This window comes from Cervus elaphus, chromosome X, assembly GCF_910594005.1.
Source record: "Cervus elaphus chromosome X, mCerEla1.1, whole genome shotgun sequence".
Classification (NCBI taxonomy): domain Eukaryota; kingdom Metazoa; phylum Chordata; class Mammalia; order Artiodactyla; family Cervidae; genus Cervus; species Cervus elaphus.
Genome location: NC_057848.1, coordinates 119,977,246 through 119,986,023, shown reverse-complemented (window position 1 = coordinate 119,986,023; position 8,778 = coordinate 119,977,246).

Sequence of the window (8,778 nt, the reverse complement as noted above, 5' to 3'; positions counted from 1 at the left end):
ACAGTAATTTGGGTTTTTAAATTTTGAAACAGGGGTCACAGGTATGCAGCTCGCTAACGTAAGGGGAAACTGGGTGAATTTTTGGTTCTATCTTTGCAGCTTCTATGTAAATCTAAGATTGTTCTAAAATACAGAGTTTATTTAAAAAGAAACAAAATAAATATTCTCAAGATTCCTTAGAAGAGATTTAAAGGATCTTAGCATCACCGACTCAATGGACATGAATTTGAGCAAATTCTGGGAGACAGTGGAGGGCAGAGGAGCCTGGTGTGCTACAGTCCATGGGGTTGCAAAGAGTCGGACCTGTTTAGTGACTGAACAACAACAATAAAGGATCTTAATTCAACCATCCATCCAGGATTTTTGTAGAAAGAGGCACTAGAGCATAATGGTTAAGAATTCATTGAGGACAAGTGCACCTGTGTGGGCTCTCCAGGTGGTTCAGTGGGTAAAGAACCTGCCTGCAATGCAAGAGACGCAAGAGGTATGGGTTCAATTCCTGGGTCAGGAAGATCCCCTGGAGAAGGAAATGGCAACCCACTCCAGTATTCTTGCCTGGAGAATCCCATGGACAGAGGAACCTTGCGGGTTACAGTCCATAGGTCGCAAAGAGTCAGACATGACTGACTGCAGATGGTGATTGCAGTCATGAAATTAAAAGACACTTACTCCTTGGAAGGAAAGTTATGACCAACCTAGACAGCATATTAAAAAGCATAAACATTGCTTTGTCAACAAAGGTCCATCTAGTCAAGGCTATGGTTTTTCCAGTAGTCATGTATGGATGTGAGAGTTGGACTATAAAGAAACCTGAGTGCCGAAGAATTGATGCTTTTGAACTGTGGTGTTGGAGAAGACTCTTGAGAGTCCCTTGGACAGCAAGGAGATCCAACCAGTCCATCCTAAAGGAGATCAGTCCTGGGTGTTCACTGGAAGGACTGATGTTGAAGCTGAAACTCCAATATTTTGGCCACCTGATGCGAAGGGCTGACTCATTTGAAAAGACCCTGATGCTGGGAAAGATTGAGGGCAGGAGGCGAAGGGGATGACAGAGGATGAGATGGTTAGATGGCTTCACTGACTCAATGGACATGAGTCTGGGTAAACTCCGGGAGTTGGTAATGGACAGGGAGGTCTGGCGTGCTGTGGTTCACGGGGTCGCAAAGAGTTGGACATGACTGAGCGACTGAACTGACTGAACTGAAGCAACTGAACACGCATGCACACATGCACGTGCATGCCTGGCACACAGACTACAGCAGTTGGCTATGTCTGTGCAAGCTCTCCAGGCTTGGTGGCTCCTGGTTAAGCGTCCATCTGGCCCTGTCACTCATGGACACCCCGTCCTGTAGCACCCACCCACACCCTGGACGGTAATCCCCAGCCCTGTGCTGCATGCCCAGGCCCCGGCTGGATCCAACACGGACAATGTCCTGCAGCAGATCATGGCCATCACTGACCAGAGCTTGGAGAGGCACAGGTCAGAAAGCATGCTCTGAATTGCCATCCCATGAAGCCTGCTCTCTTCAGTGTGCTCTGTGAGATCAAGAAAAAGACAGGTGAGCAGAGTGAAGGTCCGGAGAGAGAGAATTTCACCCCAGTAACCCACAGCCAGGCTGCATGCTGCCCCCTCCACACCCTGTAATGCCTCAGGGAGGAAACCCTGCACCCACAGGCCCCAGGCACTGTCTGTGCATCTGCTGCTCTACCACATTCATGAAGGCTCCTGGCCTCTGCCATCTGTTTCCTCCTCTGAGTGCAGGGTCTAGGATGCCCTGTGTCCTAGGACTGCCCTGGGACCTGGCACACAGTGTACACATCTTATAGTTTTGTTGAATGAGGAATTGTTTCTAGTGACTGATACCTGTTAGGTGAAACCCTTTTTATCCTGTGCTCCTGACAGAGTGCAGGCCTGACTTAGAAAACAAGGCTTATCATCATATCATCCTGAAAAGAAAGCCATCCTCCATGTAAACCTAGCATTGCTGGACGTTCCTGGAAGCACTACCCTATGAGTTCCAAGAATTACCCTCTGATGCCTCCTCTGACCTGTGGGACAGACGCCAGTGAATCTCCCATGGTTGATATGTGGGGGCTCCGCCTGTATTCTCCTCTGTGGTGTCTGGGTGGTCCTGCCTGCTGCAGTTTCTGAAAGCCAAGGATACTGTAGGAGTACACCCCCCTCCCAAATCCTTCCCTTGAAACAGTTCTTTTTGCTATTGGGAGGAGCTGTCCTGAGGAGAACAAAGAAACCCTTTTTTAGAGAGCTTTGAATTTAGTTGGGAGGACTCAATACTGGCCCAGTCCCTTTCCTGAAACCCTTCGGGGCTGAGTGTATTAGAGAATTCAGAATTGTTTGGGTTTTAGGTATGTGGTGTTGGCAAGGACTGAGGCAGAGCCTGCGTTCATTGACTTTTAGTCTCAGAACATGAACAGTTGCCCACTGTGGTTTGGGTCGGGCTTTGCCTCCAAATGAACTTGAGTGCCAACTTGTGTAAAAAACTTTGTATCTTGGATTGCAGCTGGGCAGGCCCTTGAGGAGCTGCCAGGCTTCCTGGGTCGTTCACACTAAGGGGCCTGTTCTGTCTTCTCCAAGCTGTGATTGTCCCCTGCTCTGGCCTCACGTGCACATCTGTGCCTCACTTTGGTCAGTTCTGAGTTTGCTTCATCTCTAAGGAATGAGAAGTTCCAGCTCCACCAGACTTGCTCTCGGGCCAAGGAGCCGTTGCTATGCTGAGGGAGCACAGGCAGCTGCTGTCAGTGGGAGTGGATGTGAGTAACTCATCACACAAGGGAACACCCTCCTATTTCCTCACCACTGTTCCTGGGCTGGGCTGGGAGTTGTCAGGCATAAGTAATCCAGTGATTTTTTAAATAAAATTTTCTTGGAGTATAGCTGCTTTACAATATTGTGTTAGTTTCTACTGTACGGCAAGGTGAATCAGCTATATATATATATGCAACCCCCGCCCCTTTTTGGATTTCCTTCACACTTAAGTCACCACAGAGCATTGACCAGAGTTCCCTGTGCTATACAGTAGATTCTCATTAGTTATATATTTTATACATAGCATCAATAGTGAAAGTCACTCAGTTGTGTCTGACTCTTTGTGGCCCCATGGAATAGTCCATGGAATTCTCTAGGCCAGAATACTGGAGTAGGTAGCCGTTCCCTTCTCCAGGGGATCTTCCCAACCCAGGGATTGAACCCAGGTCTCCCACATTGCAAGCGGATTCTTTACCAGCTGAGCCAACAAGGAAGCCTTAGTATCAATAGTGTATATTTGTAAATCCCAATGTGCTTCCCTGGTGGTTCAGATGGTAAAGAATCTGCCTGCAATGCAGGAGACCCAGGTTCCATCTGTGGGTCGGGAAGATTCCCTAGAGAAGGGAATGGCTACCCACTCCAGTTTTCTTGCCTGGGAAATCCCATGCACAGAGGAGCCTGGCAGGATACAGTCAATGTCCCAATTCATGCCATCCCTCCTCTTTTCCCCTTGGTATCCATACATGTCCATCAACAGAGGAATAAATAAAGAAAATGTGGTACATATATACAATGGAATATTACTCAGCCATAAAAAGGAACAAAACTAGATCATTTGTAGAGACTGTAATACAGAATAAAGTAAGTCAGAAAGAGTAAAACATATATGTGAAATCTGAAAGAATTGGTATAGACAACCTTATTTATAAAGCAGAAATCCAATGATATTTTACCTCTGTTTCCATTTCTCCTTAGCCACTCAGGTTTGTTGCAATTTCAATATCATGATTAGTAGCTTCAGCCTTCTAGTTGGGGTCTATGTGTGACTTCTTCCAGAATTTGGATCCCTTTTGCAATTGGCTGGACCCAGGGCTGAGACCCATGTCCAGTATTTCATTGTGACCATGTGGCTCATCCCATGGGGGTGATTTACATCTGAATTAATTAAATTCAAGTATAATTAGATAAGGCATTCTTCAGCCGCACTAGCCACATCTCAAGTGCTCAGTAGCCACATGTAGCTGGAGGCTCCCATATTAGATAGTACAGATCTAGAACATTACATTATTGGAACATTTCTATTGAACAGGCAAGTGGATTAGTATAGACAAATCAAGTATTATGAAAAAAAGTCTAATGTCCATGATGATGACTAGAGAAACAAAATATGGTCCTTATGTACAATGGACTGTTATTCAGCCATAAAAAGGAGTGGTGTTTTATGACACGAGCTACAACATGGATGAACCTTAAAAACTTTATGCTAACAAGGCCCTGTTGCATAGCACAGGGAACTATATTCAATATCTTGTAATAACCTATAATGGGAAAGAATCTGAAAAAGAATATGCACACATATATACACACACACACACACGCATATAACTGAATCAATTTGTTGTATACCTGAAGCATTGTAAATCAACTATACTTCAATTAAAAAAAAAACCTTTATGCTGAATGAAAGTAGCCGGACATAAAAGTCCACAATAATGTGTGAGTCCATTTATGTGAAATGTCCAGAGTAGGTAGAAAGAGATTAGCAGTTGCCAGGGCCTGGGGTGGGGGAATGAGGAGTGACTACTAAGAAGGACAGGATCTCCTTTTGAGGTGGTGAAGAAGTTAGGTGGTAGTTGCACAATCTGGTGAATGTACTGAAAACCACTGAATTATTCACTGGAAATGGGTGAATTGTATATCACATGAATTATATCTCAATAGCTGTTATAAAAACCAAAATAAGGATTGATTGAACTCTAGTTCTGGTGCTCATCAGCTTTGTGATTGTGGGTAAGTGACTTAACCCCTCTGCGCCTCAGTTTACTCATCTCTGAAATGAGGATAATAATAGCACTTACCTCATAGGTCAATAGGAGGTTGGTATCTGTTAATGAGTTAATAATTTAAAGTGCTTAGCACAATACCTAGCACTTGTAAATGCTATCTAAATGTTTGTTGAATAAAATATAAAGTAACACTTATGAAAACTTCTGCACAGGCCCTAGCAGTAGAGCAACCCATCATATATCTCAGTACACACTCATTGGATTCATATAACATACCCTGAATAATATTTAGGGATGTTTATGAACCGACTAACCTGTGAGATGGCATTTACAACCCCCCAAAAGGTTACCAGAGAAGCTGCTTTAGAATAACAGGCTGCTTTGGGGACCCCAGATGCAGACTGGCAGTTATTGATGGACAATGGTATGTCAGGAAGAAACCTACTAGACAATGGTGTGCACCGGGAAGTATTTATATTTCTTCCCCCACGGATTCACCTGGGTTGCTTTCTTCTCCCAATGCTTTTTATACTCACTCTCTGATTAATTAAGACCTTCCTTTCTTTATCACTCAACTTAAATCTTTCCTTAGCTCTGAGGCGTCCAGGGCAGTCTTTCCTCTGAACTCCAACAAAGCTAGTTGGTTCTTTCATTTGGCCTGGAGAATATGCTGTCTTATACATTCTTTTCTCTCCCCCTTCAGATCCCAAGTACCTGAAGGGCAGACACTGACCTCCTGTCCCTCACAGGACACCTTCCTCTCCATGGGAGGTGAATTGACACTTAGTGTTCAAGAATGAACAGAAAGTCCACCCCTCCCTTACTGAGTGGTATTCCTCAGATACTTACTGAGCTGTATGCTTGGAGCAGAGGATCTGGAGGATGAAAGAGTAGAGTCATTGTCTTCAGGAAGGCCACAAACTTGAACCAAAACTTTATGTGTTAAATTCATAATATCATTAGTCTTTGGTGGGAGTTGAGAAAAATGGGATGGGAGCAGGGGCAGCAACAAAGGAGCCTTTGTTTAACCTTCTCAGTAATGTTCTTTTATACATAATTTAATTACCTGGTGGAAAAGAAAGTCTCCTGAAGGCATCAAACTGAGGCAAAGGTGGAGGAGAGAGGGCAATTCTGATAGTAGAGAGAGAGGAATTTGCAGTGTGGGGAAAACACAGGGCAGGGCTTTGGAGAGAAGCAGGAAGGGAGAGACAGGAAAGTATGACCCTTCCCTTCGTCTCTCTACATCTTCAGGAGATTCTACTTTCCACCTCTGATTTAGTTTTAAAAGATTTTTTTTTGATGTGGACCATTTTTAAAGACTTTATTAAATTTGTTACAATATTGCTTCTTGTTTTATGTTTTAGTTTTTTGGCCACACAGCATGTGGGACCTTAGCTCCTTGACCAGGGATGGAACCTGCACCCCTTGCATTAGAAGGTGAAATCTTAAACACTGGACCACTGGGGAAATCCCTCTGCCTCTGATTTTTTAAAAATAAAAGTCTACAATATTGTAAAGCAATTAGCCTCCAACTAAGAAAAATAATCGGGAAAAAAAGATAAAAAAAATATTTTGTAGCTTAAAAAAATAAAAAATAAAAGTCTTTAGGCAATTGGATTGCATGTGGGAACCAGAGAGAGCATATGTAATACAAAATGAATGTGCCCTCCCCCCACCACATGCAGAGTTCAGCCACAGCGGTTTTACATGAATAGTTTTACATGTATTTTAAATGAATACATTAATACCATTTCTATGTAGTTGTGGACTTCCCAGGTGGCACAGTTGGTAAAGAATCTGCCTGCCAATGCAGGAGATAAAAGGGACATGAGTTCAATCCCTGGGTTAAGAAGATCCCCTGGAGTAAGAAATGGCTATCTGCTCCAATATTCTTGCCTGGAAAATCCCATGGACAGAGGAGCCTGGTGAGCTGCAGGCCATGGGGTTGCAAAGAGTTGCACTTGACTGAGCACACACAATCTATGTAGGTAATGAGGGCAGGAGGAGAAGGGGACGACAGAGGATGAGATGGTTGGATGACATCACCGACTTGATGAACATGGGTTTGGGTGAACTCCAGGAGTTGGTGATGGACAGGGGGGCCTGGCGTGCTGCGGTTCATGGGGTCACAAAGAGTCGGACACGACTGAGCTAATGAACTGAACTGAACAGACAGGAAGCAAGGTATATTGTACCAGCCTTCCTAAGGCTCCCAATCTAGGGATAAGACAGATAGTAAACAAGCAGAAAAGTAAATACATGATTTCAAATTGTAATCACAACCAGGAAGAAGAAATATCAAGAGAAAGGAATGGGCAGATGGCTTACTTCAAATTGGGTACACAGAGATGGCCTCTCTCAGGAGGGATTACCTCAGCTGAGACCTAAACATTAAGCTGCCAACAGTGCAAAGCCTGGGGTGGGAGTTGGGAGAGTGCTACAGGTGAGGGGATCAATGAGAGAGAGAAAGATTAAAAGGAAGAAGAAAGTGTGAGGGGAAATATTAGTAAGAGATATTACATCCACTGAAACTCAGGGTAAATGATCTGCTCAAAATTATAGCACTAGTTAGTGACAAATGAGAGGATTCTAGAGCTCTATCCTGAGAAATAAAACTGAACAGAAGGCTTCTGGGGCTTCAAGGAAGCATCTAGCAAGAGACCCAAGGAAAAAACAACAGGGATAGGGACTCAGAGCACTTTCTATGACTCTAGAAATTTTATCAATATTCCAGTTGTAGTAATTTTTGTTAATCCCTTTCTGTTTCCTGAAGGGCCTGACAGCAAAATCTTTGAATGAAAATCATAAATATCAGACTAGTATAAGTTTCCAAGGTGGTAGGCCATGGCCCCTTGTCTTTGGGGGCAGCAAAGAAAGGGAGCCTGCAGGCCTGGATTCCATATCTCAGTCAATCCTGGAAAAGCTGAATCCCAAGGCAAAGAGCAAAGGCTGACAGCTCCCAAAGGAAAGAAAAGCAAGTTGAATGCCTGGGTTTGTGGAACAATCCAAAGAAGAAGGGCCAAGTGGTTGAATACATGGTGGAGAATTGAAGGGATGGAGGGGGCTCAACAGTTTATCAGAAGGTTCATAAAGAGGTTATCTTGCTGAAGGCCACATAGCAAAGCCAGGAGTGGAACCCAGGTCTGACACATTCTACAGCTTTTCTATTAAATCAATTGAGATTATTTCCTCCACAACTCCTCTTTAATGTTGCTGGTAGGTTGTTTTTAGAACGATGATGTTTAAAAGTGTGAGTGTGTGAGTAAGAAAAGTGTGAGTGTGTGTTGAAGAGAGACCTAATGAGATTGATGTGCTTCTGCTGTTTTATTAGTGTACTTTCTCTGTGTCTACCTATGACTTGGTAGAATTATTCCATAAATGCATTTCTTGCTGATGAGACAACCTAATTCCAGAGGGTTCATGGAAATCCCTAAAGCTGAAGGGAGGGGCCTGAAGAATATTGAGGATCCCCTTCTAACCAGACCTTTTGGAGTCTTGGGATAGCTGAGCAAGGGCAGAGAGGAAGCAGCCAGTGATATCCATGGGCAGCCATCCTGAGCTGTAGGCTGGGCCTCCATGATTGAGGTTTTATGGGAATGTAAACCTGGAAGCAAAGTCAGACAGTTGTGTCTGACTTATTACAACCCATGGACTGTAGCCCTTCAGGCTCCTCTGTCCATGGAATTCTCCAGGCAAGAATACTGGAGTAAGTTGCCATTCCTTTCTCCAGGGGATCTTCCCAACCCAGGGATGGACCCCGGGTCTCCCACATTGCAGGCAGATTGTTTACCATCTGAGCCACGAGGGAAGCCCTTAACTGGTTTCATAAAGACGCTATATGTGCTAGGAGTAGCCCTGGAGAATACCAGCTCAGTGTTGGAGGTACAAACATCACTCCACAACTCTGAGGGATAAGAATTATCACATCTCTTTGTATATCAGAGTTAATTCCATTTTGAACTCCCAATCCAATAAGTACAGAGGGAAACTCAACCTGTTATTTTT